The sequence below is a fragment of the Vipera ursinii genome (genome assembly GCF_947247035.1).
Source record: "Vipera ursinii genome assembly, chromosome: Z".
NCBI lineage: Eukaryota > Metazoa > Chordata > Lepidosauria > Squamata > Viperidae > Vipera > Vipera ursinii.
Window position 1 is genome coordinate 4,355,971 of NC_139517.1, and position 19,550 is coordinate 4,375,520.

The 19,550-nt window shown below is 41.8% G+C and overlaps 3 gene segments (V, D, J or C); all 3 read right to left on the reverse strand.

The window, feature by feature from the left end:
* LOC310649022 (Ig gamma chain C region-like) overlaps positions 1-19,550 on the reverse strand; it is an 83,440-nt gene that overhangs the window by 25,081 nt on the left and 38,809 nt on the right.
* LOC310649326 (Ig heavy chain C region, membrane-bound form-like) overlaps positions 578-19,550 on the reverse strand; it is a 58,522-nt gene continuing 39,549 nt past the window's right edge. Inside the window, exons 6-10 of the C gene segment in view lie at positions 10,349-10,657; positions 8,927-9,256; positions 6,877-7,191; positions 4,596-4,765; positions 578-2,027 (exon numbers count right to left, since the gene is read on the reverse strand).
* LOC310649023 (Ig heavy chain C region-like) lies at positions 11,015-19,011 on the reverse strand. The segment is given in 4 exons: positions 18,678-19,011; positions 16,316-16,627; positions 13,093-13,422; positions 11,015-11,510 (listed from the first exon to the last, which is right to left on the reverse strand).

A 19,550-nucleotide genomic window follows, 5' to 3' on the forward strand; every position in this document is an offset into this window, starting at 1 on the left:
TGTTGAATATGATAACAGCAGCACGGTTACTGGTGGGACAATATTGGAAGAAGGATAGTTTGCCTACTATAGAAGAATGGGTGTTTAAAGTTTCGAATCTTGCAGAAATGTCTTAAGATTTCTGCTTGCTTGAAAGATCATTCACAGGAAAGATATACTTCAGTTTGGAGGAGATGGATAGATTATATTCAGAACAAATATGGGACTAAAAAGTTCCATTTAGCTTATGAGTAGATTTTAGTGGGATATTGTTATTGGTACTTTGTATGTAGTTATGTTAAAGGGGAGTTAAAGCACATTATGAATTTGGTTAATTGTATATTATGCATAATTTTTATTTAGAATATGATTATTGTAACTATAATCCTGTATTTAGCTCTGGGAAGTGGGGGGGGAAGTGGGCGGGTTTGGGGTGGGGGGGATTTGGGGATATATTGTAAAATCTTGTTTTTGTAAAACATTTTAATAAAAAAGATAGAGAATTAAAAATATAATTTATATATATAATTATATATATATAATTATATATATAATTATATATATATAAACTTTATGTAGCAGCAAAAGTTTTGCAGAATACTTCTAGTTAATGAGAAAATTATACAATGGGGAACACAGAAAAATAATATCATCAGAATCAGTGCAACTATAGAAGTTAAAAAAAGTCCAGAAAAAATAAGCTATGACTGTAAGAATAGTGCGGTATACAGCATAAAACGTAGCACAATATAATGAAATGTAATGAAAACCTGTTTTAATGCAGTTTATATAGCATAAGAGGGAAACTTTAAAGCTAATAGTATAAAATAAATGCCATTGCCAAGGCAGTTTTGTAAAATAAAAAAAGGTTAATGCTCATATGTGCTACATCATGATAAAATCCATACATAACCTTAATCCATGAACATACAATGCACATTTATAGATAACTCTGCTTTTAGCAAAGCAACCATCGATTCTTGGACACGTCTAGATAGCGAAAACAGCAAACTCAGAAACTTTTGGGGCCTAAATGCCTAATTCAAAATAAACGAAGTAGCTAATTAAATTGACTTCAAAGTTGCTTAGCACCAAAGGGCTGATCAAGAGAACCAGTTGTACAGCATTAAAGAGCAGATCAAGAGAAGAACAACATTGAACAAAAGCTGGTGAGTTAAGTATGTATTGGAGGTGGGGGGGAAAGCAGGTTTTCATTTGCCCCCTTTTCTTAAAAAAATAAAAACAGGGTCACTCTTGAAAAGTGATTTTAGCACACCAGAGGAGCCATCAAGTATTGCAATATGTCATGGCAGTAAATTAAGAATAGAACGGAACAGAACAGAACAGAATAGAATAACAGAGTTGGAAGGGACCTTGTAGGTTATCTAGTCCAGCCCCCTGTTCATGCAGGAGACCCAACGCCATTTCTGACAGACGGCAGTCCAGTCTCTTCTTGAAAGCTTCCAATGCTGAAGATCCCACAACCTCTGAAGGCAACTTCTGTTCCATTGGTTGACTGTTCTCACCGTCAGAACATTTCTCCTTATTTCCAGGTTGAATCTCTCCTTGTTCAGTTTCCATCCGTCATTCCTTGTCTGGCCTTCCAGTGCTTTGGAAAATAGGTGGACTTGGTTTGGAAAGTGCACAGTATGTTTTTTCTTTCTTTAGCTCTTTGACATTCTCCCTTTTAGACATACTGTCAGGGGACAGGGCAACAATTCGGTAATTGTGTACCCATAGTGCGTTTCTTAGCATTGGTGTACTTTGGGATGAAGATATAAAGCATCCTTTCTTTCACAGAGCCTTTTTTTTTAAAAAAGTAGAAAACAAACTTATTTCCTCCTGTTATTGTTAAGGCTGCCGAAGCAGAGACTGTCACATGGAAATGGATATTTTTTGTGACATTTAATGCTTTGCCGTGACTTTCCATGAAACACGTAGCTCAGAACAGTGGTCATGAAGGATGGGTGAAAGAAATGGATGATGGAGGGGGAAAAGGTGGGATCTCATTTCATGTATGCTTCATTGATAGCAAATGGTTATTTCACCTGTAAAAAGAGAAAGAAAAAGAGGAAGAAGGAAGAGAAGGAGAAAAACAGATTAAATCAGGCACTTAATATTAAATAATTGACCTGGTGTCGGTCTCTAGGATATCTAGCACATTACCATTGATTAATGTCTTAACTAGCTCCATTATCTTAGAACAAGTGTTATACAGGTAGTTCTCGACTTACAACCATTTGTTTAGTGACTGTTCAAAGTTATAACAGACCTGGGAAAAAACCTGACAGCTGGTTCTTGCACTTACAACCATTACAGCATCCTCATGGTTATATGGTCAAAGTTTGGGCACTTGGCAACCAGCATGATGGCTGCAGCATCATGTGGGGTAATGTGATCACCATTTGTGACTTTCTCAGCTGGCTTCCCACAAGCAAAGTTAGAATAACAGAGTTGGAAGGGACCTTGGAGGTCTTCTAGTCCAACCCCTTGCTTAGGCAGGAAACCCTTTACATATAGTTGTCCAGTCTCTTAAAAACTTCCACTGTTAGAGCATTCACAAGTTGTTCCATTGGTTAATTGTTCTAACTGTCAGGAAATTTCTCCTTAGTTCTAGGTCAGGCATATCAAACTCGCGACGTCATGTGATGTTGCGTGACGTATTGTGACTATTTCCCCATTGCCGCCAGTGCGGTTTTGACGTGACGCAGCTGGCCCATGGACCGGCAGTTTGACATGCCTGTTCTAGGTTGCTTCTCTCCTTGATTAGTTTCCATCCATTGCTTCTTCTCCTGCCTTCAGGTGCTTTGGAAAAGAGGTTGACTCCCTCTTCTGTGTGGCAACCCCTGAGATACTGGAAGTCTGCTATCATGTCACCCCTGGTCCTTCTTTTCATTAAACTAGACATACCCAATTCCAGCAGTGGGAGTCAATGGGACAAGCTGAATTTGCTTAACAACTGCAGTGTTTTGCTTAATGTATTATTCTCTTAATAACTGCAGTGTTTTGCTTAATAACTGGGGCTGAAAAGATCATAAAATCTGTTGCGACTCCCTTAACACCTGCTTTACTCAGCAGAGGAAATTCTGGATCCCAACTGTGTTCATAAGTCAAAGACTACCTGTAACTCTTGATAACAGAGATTAATTAGTTAATAGGCAAACCAGTAAATGCTGATACAGAAGCCCACTTTGTGCCAGGGGTCTTCAAACTTGGCCCTTTTATAACTTGTGGACTTCAGCTCCCAGAATTCCTCGGCCAGAGTGCCTGGCTGAGGAATTCTGGGAGTTGAAATCCACAAGTCATAAAAGGGCCAAGTTTGAAGACCCCTGCTTTGTGCTATGTTGGGGTATCTGCAATGCTTTCTTAAAATTCTGAATATCCGAATTGTAGTTCAAAAGGCTGAGAGATGTTTGGACTTAGCTACTGAATTGGCCCACTCAGTGCAAGGGTGAGCGAGCCCTCCAGTTATTGTTGAATTATAACTCTCAATATCCTTCACCCTTGGCTCGGCTGACAGAGGCTGCTAGAAATTGAAGTTGAGGAACATTCAAGAGGACCCAGGTTTCTCAGCCTTGGATGGTTAGAACAGAATATAGAACATTGTCAGAGTTGGAAGGGATCTTAGAGGTCTTCTAGTCCAAACCCCTGCTCAAGCAGGAGACAGCACAGATCAATGGTTGTCCAATCTCTTCTTCAAAGACTCCAGTGATAGAGCACACAAAGCTTCTGAAGGCAAACGTTTCCACTGCTGGATTGTCAGGAAATTTCTCCTTAGTTCTAGGTTGTTTCTCTTCTTGGTTAGTTTCCATCCATTGCTTTCTGGTGCTTTGGAAAATAGGTGAACCCCCTCTTCTTTTTGGCAGCCCCTCAAATATTGGAACACTTCTATCATGTCACCCCCTAGTCCTTCTTTTCACTAGACTAGATATACCCAATTCCTGCCTATGTTCTAGCCTCCAGCCCCTTAATCAGTTTTGTTGCTTCTGCAAATCCATGTTTCTCTATCTACCTACCTACCTACCTACCTACCTACCTACCTACCTACCTACCTATCTATCTATCTATCTATCTATCTATCTATCTATCTATCTATCTATCTATCTATCTATCTATCTATCTATCTATCTATAATTTTTATAGGGTTAGGGTTTTTATAAAATAACATTCTTAATATTTAGCAAACAGCATGTTGTCTGGGTTCACGTATTTAAAAAAACAATAAGTAATAATTTCTATATTATCATAATCAATATGTTAGTTAATGGCTCAATAGTCGTCTTCTTACTGGTATATATTATGTTCCTTTCTCTCTATCTCGTTTTTCTAGCCATTGATTAAAATTGTCCCATGTTCTAAAGTACAGAGTCTTCTTTGTCTTTTATCTTGAATGTCAATCTGTCCATTTCTGCACAATCTAAAATTTTCTTAATTAATTCTTCTGTTGGTAAGTTTTCATTTTTCCCAATATTGGGCAAATACTATTCTTACTGTGGTTAATATTCAAATCCATGTTTCTTTTGCTGTGATGGGTAGGTTACTTATTTACAGCAGGGGCAATTGAGAAAGAAAGAGATGGCGACAATCTATTTCCGTGCTTTGACTTCCTCTTTTACCTTGATGAAAGTGACTAGGCCGCCGTAAAATATGGCCAGAATGAAGAGAACAACGAAGGTGAAAACTTTATTCCAGACACCATTGGCTTCTTCCAGCTCACTATATTCATCTTCGCTTTCATGACGGATGTCACAGAAGGCAGCTCCCATGAGGGTACAATCCCAGGAATCTGAAGAATGGAATGGAAAAAAATAATTGAGAAAGACGTTTCTGAAAAGCCAACAAAAGCCAACAGAAAACATTGGATGGACTAGACAGAAGGAGACAGCCATTATCAATTTCTATTTTATCATTGATTTAATATGTGTATGGGTAGTCCTCGACTTACATCCATAATTCGGCCTAGCCATTACTGCAGTACATTACAATGGTTGTAAAATGGGTAACTACATGTCCGACCTGATTTTCAAACTATTTTGTTTTTGTGGCCATTGTTAAGCGAACACCACAGTCATAAAAAAAAAATGCGACAGTTGTTAAGGGAAGCCATTGTTCACTATGGGCTTGGTTTTTTTTGCCAGAAACCAGAGGTAAATGGTGATTTCTGGCAAAAATGCCATAAATTGTGACCACGTGGCTTCAGGATGCTGCAAACATCAGTAAATGTGGGCCGGTTGCGGAGCACCCTAAATGCGATCACATGACCACATGAGGGCAGCCATCAACATTTCAGAATTGAGTTGTACGTATCTTTTATGGGGTCCATCATAACTTCAAACAGTTTTGAAATGACTGGTCAAAAGTTCGAGGTCAACCTGTAACTGCCTTGGTGGAGCAGTGGGCTAATGCCTGCTTAGGTAACACCAGCTGCCTGCAATTAGTACAGGTTTGCATCCCACCAGGCTCAAGGTTGACTCAGCCTTCCATCCTTCCCAGGTAGGTAAAATGAGGACCCAGATTGTTGGGGGCAATTAAGCTGACTTTGTAATAATGCCGCTTGGGGTGTGTGTGAAAGCCCTAATAAGCAGGCATATACATAGAAGGAAGGCTATTGCTAAGCACATTGGTTTGTGCTTAAATTGTAAGCTGCCCTGAGTCTTCGGAGAAGGGCAGGATATAAATGGGATTTAAATAAATAAATAAAAAATATGTGGAATGTAGATATTTAAAAAGAGTTCTTTTTTCTTAGCCAGATACTATTTCTTTGAGCAGAGGGTTGGACTAGAAGACCTCCAAGATCCCTTCCAAGTCTTCTATTCTATTCTATTCTATTCTATTCTATTCTATTCTATTCTATTCTATTCTATTCTATTCTATTCTATTCTATTCTATTCTATTCTATTCTATTCTATTCCTTATTTCTCTTCTCTTCTCTTCTCTTCTCTTCTCTTCTCTTCTCTTCTCTTCTCTTCTCTTCTCTTCTCTTCTCTTCTCTTCTCTTCTCTTCTCTCCATTATTCTACTCTACTCTACTCTATTCTGAGCCTTGGTGGAGCAGTGGGCTAATGCCTCCTTAAGTAACACCAGCTGCCTGCAATTAGTGCAGGTTCGCATCCCACCAGGCTCAAGGTTGACTCAGCCTTCCATCCTTCCCAGGTAGGTAAAATGAGGACCCAGATTGTTGGGGGCAATAAGCTGACTTTGTAATAATGCCGCTTGGGGGGCGAAAGCCCTAATAAGCAGGCATATACATAGAATGAAGGCTACTGCTAAGTTTGTAAGCCGCCCTGAGTCTTTGGAGAAGGGCGGGATATAAATGGAATAAAAATAAAATAAAAATAAAATAAATATGATATTTCATACTACCAAGAACCAAATGTTCAGGGCGAGTTACAAAAACGAGACTCAAAAGTATAAAATAATCAAAACAGATTTAAAGCAAGATCAATGCAATCCGTGTCGTGCCTGGAGAATGAACTACAGAATCCTCATTCCCCAAATCATATCATTCAATATCAAGCCGGTCTTGAAAGCAGCAAGGAGAAATAATTAGCATCAAAAGTCGTGTTCAAACGTAAGGAAAAAGACTACAAACAATTTTTTTGAGGGGTGGGCTGGGGTGGGGAGAAACACACCAAATGCATATCAAATGAATATCTGTGGGAATCTATTAGCCACAATAAAAACTCCACAGCCCATATAGCATCTTCAGGGCATTGCATTAACCTAAATCATGGCTCTTGTTGGTGTAAACCAAGGTGCCAATCAAAGAAGAGAGAAAGAAACATCCAACGCGTAGACATTATTTTAATGTAAAATGGAAAGATACATAAAAAGTGCCTTATAACAAGAGCACCACAATCGGTGTGGTTGTTGGAGTTGTTGTTGTTGTTGTTTTTACCAGTTAAGAAATTAGTTGTTCTAGCGATTATGTTTTCAGAAGAGACGTGCGCTACAAGGCATCTGTAGGAGGCTCCCATCATCCATTTGCTGGTGGGGATTTCAAGCATGCTTAGCAAGGAACATGTTTGTTTCTCGTGATCGCATTTCATGCCGTGGGCGTCGTGGCCTTTAAAGGACAACTCTTGGTTCTCTTCTTCCCACTTCAGAAATATTTCATCTGGATAGAAATCTTTCGCTATGCACAGTAGGGTTACATTGAGGTCTCCACTGGATGACTGACGCTGGAGATCCACTTTGGGGGGTTTCACAGTCCCTGGATTATCAAAGACAAGACAACATGTTTGGGAAACAAAAGGTGCTGGACTCTATCATCTTTGTACCCTGACCTGTATTGAGAAGGGTTTTTTCCCCTCTCAGAACTACTATTTAATTTTTTTTCCATGTAAGGTTAAAACTCCCTTTTTATGACCCTGTAATCCCTTAATTCAGGGTAGAGTCAGGGTGACTGGATGGAGCTGAGTGTTTACTGTCCGGCTGCCCTTCCTGACTCCTACAAGGAGTTCACAGCAGTTTTTTTTTTCTTTGCCCCCTGGGAGAAAAATATCTGCCGCTGCCTAGGACTGAACTCTCAACTTTCCAAGTGGGAGGCAAGTGCCTTCACCACTAGGCCACCATGCCACTCACTTTTCAGGTAAGGATGATGGGTTAGAAATCTTCAACATTCCTGCCATCCTTGTCAAGCTATGACTTCTGGAATTCTGGTGGAATTCTTAAGTTAAAGGCCATCATTATTTATTTACAGGTATGTATCAGATTTTTTTTTATCCTGCCTTTACTACTTTATAAGTACTTTAAGGTGGTGAACATACATATATTTCTTTCTCCTCTTTCCCCTACAATAACAGTCCTGGGAAGTGGGTTGGGCTGAGAGAGAGGGAGTGGCTCTACATCACCCAGACAACTTTCATGCCTAAGGTGGGACTAGAACTCACGGTCTCCTAGTGATTGGCTCAAAGTCACCAGGCTGGTTTCCATGCCTAAGGTGGGACTAGAACTCACAGCCTCATGGTGATTGGCCCAAAGTCACTTGGCTGGTTTTCATGCCTAAGGTGGGACTAGAACTCATGGGTCTCCTGGTGATTGGCCCAAAGTCACCAGGCTGCTTTTCATGCCTAAGGTGGGACTAGAACTCACTGACTCCTGGTGATTAGCCCAAAGTCACTTGGCTGGTTTTCATGCCTAAGGTGGGACTAGAACTCATGGGTCTCCTGGTGATTGGCTCAAAGTCACCAGGCTGGTTTCCATGCCTAAGGTGGGACTAGAACTCATGGGTCTCCTGGTGATTGGCCCAAAGTCACTTGGCTGGTTTTCATGCCTAAGGTGGGACTAGAACTCACTGTCTCCTGATGATTGGCCCAAAGTCACTTGGCTGGTTTTCATGCCTAAGGTGGGACTAGACCTCATGGGTCTCCTGGTGATTGGCCCAAAGTCACTTGGCTGCTTTTCATGCCTAAGGTGGGACTAGAACTCACTGACTCCTGGTGATTGGCCCAAAGTCACTTGGCTGGTTTTCATGCCTAAGGTGGGACTAGAACTCATGGGTCTCCTGGTGATTGGCTCAAAGTCACTTGGCTGGTTTTCATGCCTAAGGTGGGACTAGAACTCATGGGTCTCCTGGTGATTGGCCCAAAGTCACTTGGCTGGTTTTCATGCCTAAGGTGGGACTAGAACTCACGGGTCTCCTGGTGATTGGCCCAAAGTCAACAGGCTGCTTTTCATGCCTAAGGTAGAACTACAACTCACACTCTCCTGGTGTTTAAGCCAACACCTTAAGCACTTGGCCAAACTGGCTCTGTTGTGAACAAACCATTAAGATGTTGCCATGATTCTGCTCTTCAGAAACCAGACTCTGCTAAGTGATATCTGGTTTTGACCACTGCTAGGATCAATTCAGAATAAAGTTGAATTGAGCTACTTCCCAATCTCTCTGTACTTAACGTTCCCTTTCTATCTCATTTGCTTTGCCAGCTCTTTATATGAGCCCTTACCATTCCTTCGGTCAAAATGCTTCGTCTCTATTTCTCCTTGGCCACTCTGGATGCTACAAGTGAATTGGGTGGTGCTGGTCCACTCACTCAGATTCACCTGCAATTGGCCATACATCAAAGAAGTGTGGTTGTTTTCTTGGAAGACTTCATTTGTCACTGAATTATTGTCGGCCGGTTTGCCATCCATGGTCCAGCTGAAGCTTGCATTGGCACTGGCGTTCATGAAGGGCACCATGCAGGTTAGAGCTGCACTTCTATTTGTGAAGAGCTCTTCAAAGGAAGGCAATTGCATCTTGATCACGTCCATATTGCTTGGAGATGTCACCATTCCTTCAAAAGCAATGCTGCATGAATTAATTTGATGGGTACTTTCCTGTTCCTATCTCACCTCCTTGCCTAAAGGGGATATATTGGAATGACTGTTTCAAATACAGCTGCTCCTTCTTCTGATTAGCCTGGGAAATCTAAATAAATTTAATCTAACATCTGGATGTTATGGTCGGAAAAGGAGGAGGAACAACAACTTCGTTTTGTTTTTTAAAAAATGCAGATCCTTCTACTTGGAGATAGGCAAGATGAAGGATGTATGGAATCAACCTTGGAAAATGGTTTGACCCACATTCAACCCTTTCTTCCTCAAAGCTAATAGATTAACTCTCCATCTAATAGGAGCAATTATTTACTACGAGCTTCAAATGCAGATCAGACATGATATTCTAAAAGCTATTCATCTCTCTCAACCAATCAGCTGCTTTTCTCTCTGTTTGATGTCAGTCAATATCAACTCAATAGCCACAGCCATCAGCACCATGGTACATTTGTGGAATGGGACAATTGGCCACAGCCAACTCATCATGGCCAACTCGTCATGGCCAACCAGTTGCAGCCTACCTGTGATAGCCAACTAGCCGCAGGGCAATTCAACAACTACAAAAGTTAAATCAATTTCAATGGAACTGTGGCCAATAATAATAATAATAATAATAATAATAATAATAATAATAATAATAATAATAATAATAATAAAAAGACAGTCAATTAAAAAATACAGGAGTTACAATAATTTCGATGAAAAACGTGGTCACCAATGATAAAATGAAATGATTAATACAGCATTGAATTGTCCCACAGTGAGCTGTCCTGAGGTGAGTTGACTGTGGTGAGTTGTTCCCGACCAGTATCTTTAATATATTTCGGCTATGCAAATTACTAACAGCATAACATTTCTGTTAGGAACCACATTAATAATGAAGCAGGCAGGAGTTGGCAGACTAAAAGCCAAGGCCGCTGATTTGAAATATGAAGTGGAGCTTACGGAGGCTCAAGAAATGTGGCTATTCACTCATCATAAAAGTACTTTGTAAATATATCAGGCCCACTGTTTCTTTGGTTTACAATTTAAAGGCGCAAAGTACAACTTACCAGCAGAATGCACGTCTTTCTTAGTCAAAAAGCTGGTTGCATGGTGATTCACAGTGCATGTATATATTTGTGGATTGTGCCAGTCTTCTTCACTGATGGTCAAACTACAGTCCTTCTGGAATGTCCCATCAAGGAGGGGCACTGGAGGTGAACAGTTTGGGATGGAACTGGGTTTCTCTCCTTTGATGCTCCACTGAATATCTATGGTTTTGGGGTAGAAGCTGGTAGCAAAGCAAACAAGCTTTGGATAGCTCTTGTCCTCAAAGGTGTGGAAGGCCATCACTCGCGGAGAAGTGGGTTTCAGGAAATCTGAAAAGAAACAGTTGGTTTTGGGGCTGCACAATATAATCAGGACTGTGTGAGTTTAATATCTATACAGTATATGACTAAATAGCAATAATCTAAATAGATCAGCAACGTTTGACTCCCAGCTTTTCCTTGACAGGAGGGGCCACGACCTTTAGTGATTTCAAATTATGGAGACTTCTTTCCAAATGGAAACCATTTTGTGGATGGTCATCAAGAGAAGATTGCAATATGTAAACAGCCATCTTTGTCCAAACACCACTGATGGAACTATCTTACCAACTGGGTTACCTTGAAATTCAAGACTTTTCAATAGAGGACATTCGGTAGCTCCGTAAGAGTTGTAAATATTGAGTTTGCATGCATTTTTAATCGGTGGTTAAGAAGTGTAGCTGAGAAGCTTGATTCTGCAAGTTCCTTCACTACCAGCTGTGATTCACATAGTAATTTTCACTGAGCAGAATTAAAAACCTTGGTTCCATTCCTGGCTGACCAAGAATTTTCCTGCACCAAGACTTACCATACAAATATTTACTGATGTTCTTCATGATAGTTAGGGATTCATGTCCCACTAGGCATGTATACACAGCTCTATTTTCCCATTCAGATGCTGGGATTTTCAGGACACTTTGAGTCGAAAACGTGGACTTTCCAGTTTTAAGCATGGATGGGCCTGTGATATACTTAGAGGCATCTATACTGCTGTTGTTCTTCTTCCATTTGACGAGTATCTCAGATGGGAAGAATCCACTGATCACACAAGTCAACCAGGCAACAGCTTGGGAGGTCGGTTGTGTCAATTGTGATAGTGGTGGAAGAACCAAGGAGAGAGATGGTACTTTAATGTGGCTGAAATCTATACAAAATAAAGATAGAGATGGAAATATGGATAAGGGTGATTTTTTTTAAAAGTGAAAGAAAAAGAAAGGTTGGAATAAATACCGTAAGGATGGTGCATTCATGATATTTAATCTGTATGATTTTGAACTTTTGAATGTTTTTAATTGGGGCCAGCCATTTTCTGATGCATATGAAACCAAAGATGTGGAAATAATTCTCTGATAATTGGCCCAGAGAATTATTCTCCCTGTTCTGTACCAGCCTGCTACCGGCCCTGCAGAAAAGGCAGGGACAACCCCTTTTACAAGAAGGCAAGAGGCTGGAATTACACCTGCCAAATTTATTGCTACAAAAACAAATAGAACAAGACACGAACCAAGAAACAGGAGCTTTTCAAGCGGTTGCCTTCAGCAAACCAGCCCTCCCACGCATTCCCCCTTAAATACAGTTCAGGGCGTGGCTTCTCTCTGCCTCCTTCCGAGGAGCCCCATTGCTGCATTCCTCCTGCGTCGGGCGTCCTTGAACAGGGCCAGCTGTGGGTCATCTTCATCCACGCTGTCAGGCTCACACAGCTGGGTCTGTGTCGTGACCAGGTGTGAGGGGCCTGGCTGAGGGCTCTGTGGAGCCTCAATATTATTCTCAGCAAGCTCTTCAACACCCCCTCCTCCTCCTCCTCTGAGTCGTCCGACCCAACTGCCGAACCCACAGGCTGACCCTGAATCACAACACTCCCTTCCTCCATTTTCAGGGGCAAGCCAAATCCCAACGGTGCTTTTTTCAAAAGGCAGCTGTACTTGCTTTGTTTTTCCTTGACGACGTCTCACTTTTCATCCAAGAAGCTTCTCCAATTCTGACTGAAAGGTGGAGAATGGTGGAGAATATCTGGTCATTAGCACTCTTCCTGAGAGTTCTTGAGGCCACTTGGAGGTTTATCTGTGCTCTGAATAGTGCAAATGGGAATACGAATATATTCCCATTTGCAAAGGATATAAATCCTTCCATCCTCAAAACTGAAGAAGCTTCTTGGATGAGAAGCTAAATTTCTTCAAGGAAAAACTCCAACACTGGAAGTTTTAAAGAAGAGATTGGACAACCATTTGTCTGAAATGGTATATAGGATTTCTTACCTGAGCAGGAGGTTGGACTAGAAGACCTCCAAAGTCCCTTCTAACTATTCTATTCTATTCTGTTCTGTTCCATTCTGTTCTACTCTATCGACTCTACTATATCTACTCTAATTTCTATTCTATTCTATTCTATTCTATTCTATTCTATTCTATTCTGTTCTGTTCTGTTCTGTTCTGTTCTGTTCTGTTCTGTTCTGTTCTGTTCTACTCCACTCCACTCCACTCCACTCCACTCCACACCACTCTACTCTACTCTACTCTACTCTACTCCACTCCACTCCACTCCACTCCACTCCACTCCACTCCACTCCACTCCATTCCATTCCAAAACAAAGAAAGCACAGTTGTCTTTCAGGGGAAAAAAAGGAACATTTGGGGCAACCTGGATGATTGAGAATCTCTGTAGACATTCAGGCAATCCAAATATTTTCCCCTGATCTTTGAGGCCTTCTTTGTTGAATCTTCTCTCACCTGTGTTTTTTTGGATGCTCTGTTTCACCTCAGGGAAAAGTAAGCAGAGATGAGAAATGCTGCATTCAATTTTCTTTCCAGAATCCCAGATCGGTCTGGTGAGGTTAAGTTGGCTTTGGAAACTTTGGGTCCGATTTGGGTGTCTCTTGATTTTTTCCGTGGTGGCATTTGTGGTGAGGTTAAGTCCGTTCATCATCCAGGTGAGCATCACGTTCTCCAGTTCATAGCCCACCACAAGGCAAGTCAAAGTAGCTCTCTTTTGGGTGAAGAGTCTCTCAAGGGGAGGTTTGAGTAGATAAATTGTGGGAGGTGGTATACTGTTCTTACAGGCTATAAGAGGGCAAATGACAAACATTTTACAATGGGCAGAATAAAATAGTAAAAAAGATCATATGGAGAAACAAAACACTATACAGGCAGTCCTTGACTTACAACAGTTCATTTAGTGACCATTTGAAGTTACAAAAGCACTGAACCATTTTTTATACTTACAACCATATCGCATTCCTATTATCAGATGATGAAAATTTGGACGCTTGGCAACTGCTTCATATTTATGGCAGTTGCAGCTTCCTGGGATTATGTGATCGCCTTTGGGTACCTTCTAAGAAGTAAAGTCAATGGGGAAGGCAGATTCACTTAACAACCCTGTTACTATTTATTTATTTATTTATTTATTTATTTTTGGGACTTATATGCTGCCCTATCTCCCGAAGGACTCAGGGCGGCTTACAACAATAAAAAACAACAATACAAAAATTAAAAAAGAATTAAATAACAGCCCCAAAATAAATTAACTACAGTTAAAAATTAAAACATATTTAAAAACCCATCATCAATCCAGGTCAGCCTGATGGAAGAGAAAAGTTTTGAGGTCGCGGCGAAAGGACTGGAGATCCGGGGCCATCCGAAGCTCAAGGGGAAGTTGGTTCCAAAGGGCTGGTGCTCCCACAGAGAAGGCCCTCCCCCTGGGGGTCGCCAGCCGACATTGTCTGGCCGACGGCACCCTGAGGAGGCCCTCTCTGTGTGAGCGCACTGGGCGATGGGAAGTCGTCCCCGGTAGCAGACGGTCCTGCAAGTATCCCGGGCCTAAGCCATGTAGGGCTTTAAAGGTAAGTACCAGCACCTTAAATCTCGCCCGGAAGACAACTGGTAGCCAATGCAGCTCACGCAGGAGGGGTGTAATATGGGAGTATCGGGATGCTCCCATCACTACCCACGCGGCTGCATTCTGCACCAGCTGAAGCCTCCGGGTGGTCTTCAAGGGCAGCCCCATGTAGAGAGCATTGCAGTAATCTATCCGAGAGGTAACGAGTGCATGAGTGAACTTAACAATGTTACTAACTTAACATTGGCAGTGATTCACTTAGCAACCGTGGCAAGAAAGGTCGTAAAATAGGGCAAAATTCACTTAACATCTGTGTTGCTTAGCAACAGAAATTGTGGGCTCAGTTGTGGTCATGAGGACTCCGTGTAGGAGGTATTGAACAAGTGTTGAGGAAAGCAAGAAGAATCGGCAACAAATTAGAACATTTCACTCTATACAGGAAGTCCTTGACTTATAATTTAATTGAGCCCAGAACTGTGGTCATAAATCTTTGCAATCTTTGATTTTCTGGCTGTTTTCTGCAAAGGTTGTTGAATAAGTGCCATAGTCATTAAACAAGTTCATTTTCTCCAACGGGAGTTTTTTTGTAATAGAAAATTGGAAGTCAATGCCAGAAACTGGCAAAAAAAAGAGTCCAAATTGCAGTCACATAACTCCAGGTACCTCAGTGTTTTGCTATTGTTTTTTACTCACTGTTTATCCATTATCTCCAACGTTATTTTAATTTTAATTTAATTTAATAATATTTCTATACCGCCCTTCTCCCGAAGGACTCAGGGCGGTGAACAGGGCAAGAATAAAAATACAGGATTACAAAAGTTAAGAAAATGATTAAATACATGCCCATATACTAAAATACATCTTAAAACCCCAATAAAATAACAATAACAACCCCCCCCAATCCCCTCATCAGGCCAGGCCAGCTTGTTCAAAAAAGTATGTTTTTAGGTCGCGGCGAAAGGAGCGAAGATCGGGCGCCGTCCGGAGCTCAACCGGTAGCTGATTCCATAGTTCCGGGGCGCCCACAGAGAAGGCCCTCCCCCTGGGGGCCACCAGTCGACATTCTCTGACCGGTGGCACCCTGAGGAGGCCCTCTCTGTGGGAGCGCACTGGGCGAAGGGAAGTTGATGCCGGCAGCAGGTGTTTCCTAAGGTACTCCGGACCCCTGCCATGTAGGGCTTTGAACACCATTACTAGTACCTTGAATATAAGCCTAACTCCTTGTTTCTTAACTATACAGGAAGGTGGATTCTCCTGTCTATTGCCTGGGGTCACGTGCCCCCCCAGGAAAATGGCAGTAAAGGTGAGTCAGTTGCCAAGTGCCCAAAATGTTTTGCGGCTGTCAAAACTTTGAAAATGGATCATGAAGTAGCTTTTGGGGGAGGACCGTTGTAGCTCTGAAGAGTTGCTAAGCGATTGGCTGTAAATCAAGGACTAGCTACAGTATAGTCAAACACTTTTCTTTCCAGCTGAGTCATTACTACATTCTGTGATCAATTCAGTGTAATTTTCTGGCATCGTGATCGTCTTTTTTAAAGGTGCTACCAAGACTCAAAGGGAGAAGGAAAACAAAATAAGAGAACATGAAGCTATGTTCCAGACAGAAATATGTTAAGTGACAGAGAATGAATGGACAGACAGAATAAGTAAAAAAGGAGAGAGAGAGAGAGAGAGAGAGAGAGAGAGAGAGAGAAAGAGAAAAGAAAAAGAGAGCGAGAGTAAGAAAAGAGAGAAAAAGAAAAAAGAAAGAGAAAGAGAAAAAGAGAAAGAGAAAGAAAAAGAAAGAGGGAGAGAAAAAAGAGAGAGTGAGTGAGAGAGAGAGAGAGAGAGAGAGAGAGAGAGAGAGAGAGAAAAGAAAAAGAGAGCGAGAGTAAGAAAAGAGAGAAAAAGAAAAAAGAAAGAGAAAGAGAAAAAGAGAAAGAGAAAGAAAAAGAAAGAGGGAGAGAAAAAAAAAAAGAGAGAGAGAGAGAGAGAGAGAGAGAGAGAGAGAAAAGAAAAAGAGAGCGAGAGTAAGAAAAGAGAGAAAAAGAAAAAAGAAAGAGAAAGAGAAAAAGAGAAAGAGAAAGAAAAAGAAAGAGGGAGAGAAAAAAGAGAGAGTGAGTGAGAGAGAATCACCTTTGCATTTGCTGATACTTCTTGTCTCTGTGTGGTTGCTTCCAGCTAGAGTTACTTTGCAGGTATATTCTTTTAGCTTGTTCCATTCTTGTAGGGATACTGTGAAGTTGCTGCTGGTGTAGAATTGGACACTATTTGGCCGATCCTTCGGTGACGTTTGAAATTTCCCATCTGGTTCCCAGGTGACTTGGATGTTCTCTAGGGAGTAGCTATAGATGGAACAGACTAAGGTCACACTACTGATGGCTCCTAAACTTGGACAGGGTGGATGGACATTCAGAGTCACCATGAGAGATGTGGGCATAACCCAGTCTAAAGAAACAGAAAGAGAAGCGTCAATTTTATTCAGGTTTATTTTGTAGGAACATGAAGAATATGAGGTCTACAAAAATAGAGTCAAGGAGAGAATGAACTAATTCTCTCTCTTAGAATGTTAACGGAGTAACGGAGGTGTATAACTCTTCCTTAGCCTTCTCTTGTATCTCTCTTGTATCTCTTGTTTTTACCCACTGTTTATCCATCATCTCCAACGTTATAAGCCTAACTCTTTGCTTCTTAACCGCACAGGAAGATGGATTCTCCTGTCTTTTGCCTTTGCCAAGTCACATTTCATTAGATGAAAGAGTGTTGGCTTGAGAGAAACAAGGATTTTGGAGAATCTCCTGGGTGTGATGTGGTGGTCTCACAGGTATTTAATTGCAGAAATGGCCGAGAAGTGTGTCTGAATGTTGCAACTTTCCTTGTACAAATCTGTTGTGATTCAGGGTCAGCCTGTGGGTTCGGCAGTTGGGTCGGACGACTCAGAGGAGGAGGAGGGGGGTGTTGAAGAGCTTGCTGATGATGGCTTTGAGGCTCCGCAGAGCCCTCAGCCAGGCCCCTCCCACCTGGTGGAGACCCAGCTGTGTGAGCCTGACAGCGTGGATGAAGATGACCCACAGCTGGCCCTGTTCAAGGACGCCTGACGCAGGAGGCAGTCAATCAGGAGTAAACAGAGGATGGCAATGGGGCACCTCAGAAGGAGGCAGAGAGAGGCCACGCCCTGAGCTGTATTTAAGGGGAATGTGTGGGAGGGCTGGTTTGCTGAAGGCAACCGCTTGGATAGTTCCTGTTTCATAGCTTCTGTTTCATGGTTGGTGTCTGTTTTATGTTAATAAATTTGGCAGGCTTTATTCCAGCCTCTTGCCGTTTGTAAAGGGGTTGTCCCTGCCTTTTCTGCAGGGCCGGTAGCAGGCTGGTACATAACAAAATGATCTTCCTTGGATTTCTATGCTTGCATGGAAGAGCTGCCTTTGGGTATTTTTCCAGGGGCACAGCTATCATTAATAAGAGGAGCCTTGTTCATGAAAAACCCGCTGAAGAATTTCTCTATCCCTTGGAAAAGTCTTCTGCTGAATCTGTTTGGCCAGAAATGTGGCAGAGAATTTAGAAAGAGCATTGGTGGCTTTAAATGAGCCATGGCAGCCCAGTGATTATAATGTAGTACTTTAGGCTACTTCTGCTGACTGTCAGCTGCCTGCAGTTTGGCAGTTCGATTCTGACCAGCTCAAGGTTGAACTCAGCCTTCCATCTTTCCAACGTCGGTAAAATGAGGACCCAGATTGTTGGGGGCCATAGTCTGACTCTGTAAACCACTTAGAGAGGGCTGTAAAGCACTGTGGAGCGGTATATAGGTCTAAGTGCTATTGCTATAAAACGCCCCCTTAGCTCTTTCATGGTCCATATAGTATTGTGGTTGTTCCAGAATTAATTGTCCTGTCCTACTAACCTCTCTATTTTTTATAAAAGAGTGCAGTACATTCACAATCATCTTGTTATAATTTGTATAGCAAGAAATTATCCATTGTCGGCTTGTTGGGCCTGTCACAACTTCACCAGAGCCACTTTAGCCAGGCTATTTCAGGGTGAGCCAGGATCTCAACTAACAATGGTTAAGGCCATTGAGCAGGAACAAAAACTTTGTATCTCCCTTAACACCCAAAGCAGTAAAAGAGGAGGAAGAGGAGGAGGAGGAGGAGGAGGAGGAGGAGGAGGAAGAAAAATAGGAAGATGAGAATGAGGAAGAAGAGGAGGAAGAAGAAGAGGAAAAGGAAGAGGAGGAGGAGGAAGAGAAAGGAGAAAACAAGGAGGAGGAAGGAAGAGGAGGAGGAGGAGGAAGAGAAAGAGGAAGAAGAGAAGGAAGAGGAGGAAGAGGAGGAAGAAGAAGAGGAAGAAGAGGAGTAGTAGTAGGAGTGCAATCCAGGTTCATAGTATTCAGAAGGAAGCCCCAATTTTCATCCAGTAAGTGGGAAGGAAAAGATTGGAGCATGAAGCGCCCAATTAAAAGATGGACCTCAAACATTTTAGCTTTGCTGCTCCATCTCACCTTTTCTGGAGGTCGTCTGGACCTGTTTTGTATTCGTTGGTTGGTGCACCACCTCACAACTATTGTTGTCCATTTCTTGCCATTGAGAGACGGGGATGGTAAGTTGACTGCTGGCCCAGTAGGTTCCATCTGCCATCTTCTTGTCCACAATGTCTTCCTTCTTATTTTGTGGGCCACCCATCCACTTGATGGTGACCCTTGGGGGTCTGTAATTAGATGCGATGCATTTCAACATCACGGTGTCCTTCACCCGATCTAGAGACTGCAGGAGTTCCACCGTAGGTGCTTGAGGCTCCAGGAAATCTGTAAAAAGACTGTGATCATCAGGAGCCATAATCAAAGTAGAGGAAGGGTCATATTGTAAGGTGCATTAGGGTGATATCAAAAAATAAGTTACCTGTAATAAGCAAATGGATCTCCCTGGAGTGTAAACAAAAGAATTGGAGATACTCTTCAAGAAGCAAATTAGGGCTGTATGAGTCTTCCCGATGTAGGCTCTTTGTTGTACGATGGGAATGTGATGCTGATGGAGATTGTGTCTGAGCATGTCTAGAATAATTGGGCACCAAGTACTAGCAGGAGTAACCAACAGTACCTCACCTAGAACTATTTTTTTTAAAAAAATGCCAATGAAATTAGACTTGTGTGCATGAAATGTAAAAACTGCTGGAAACATTGAAATCATACAATTAAAAATAAAAACAATCCTTTTTTCCAGGGGCAAAAATCATGCAAAGTTGAAATGCATGCGATGATTTCCTCCTGAACCCATATTTAAAATATAAAACTATTTATCTGGTTTCTTTCTTTTACTTTCTAGATGATGTTTTTAGCTTAGCCAGGACGTGCTTGCCCAATTTTTATGCACATATT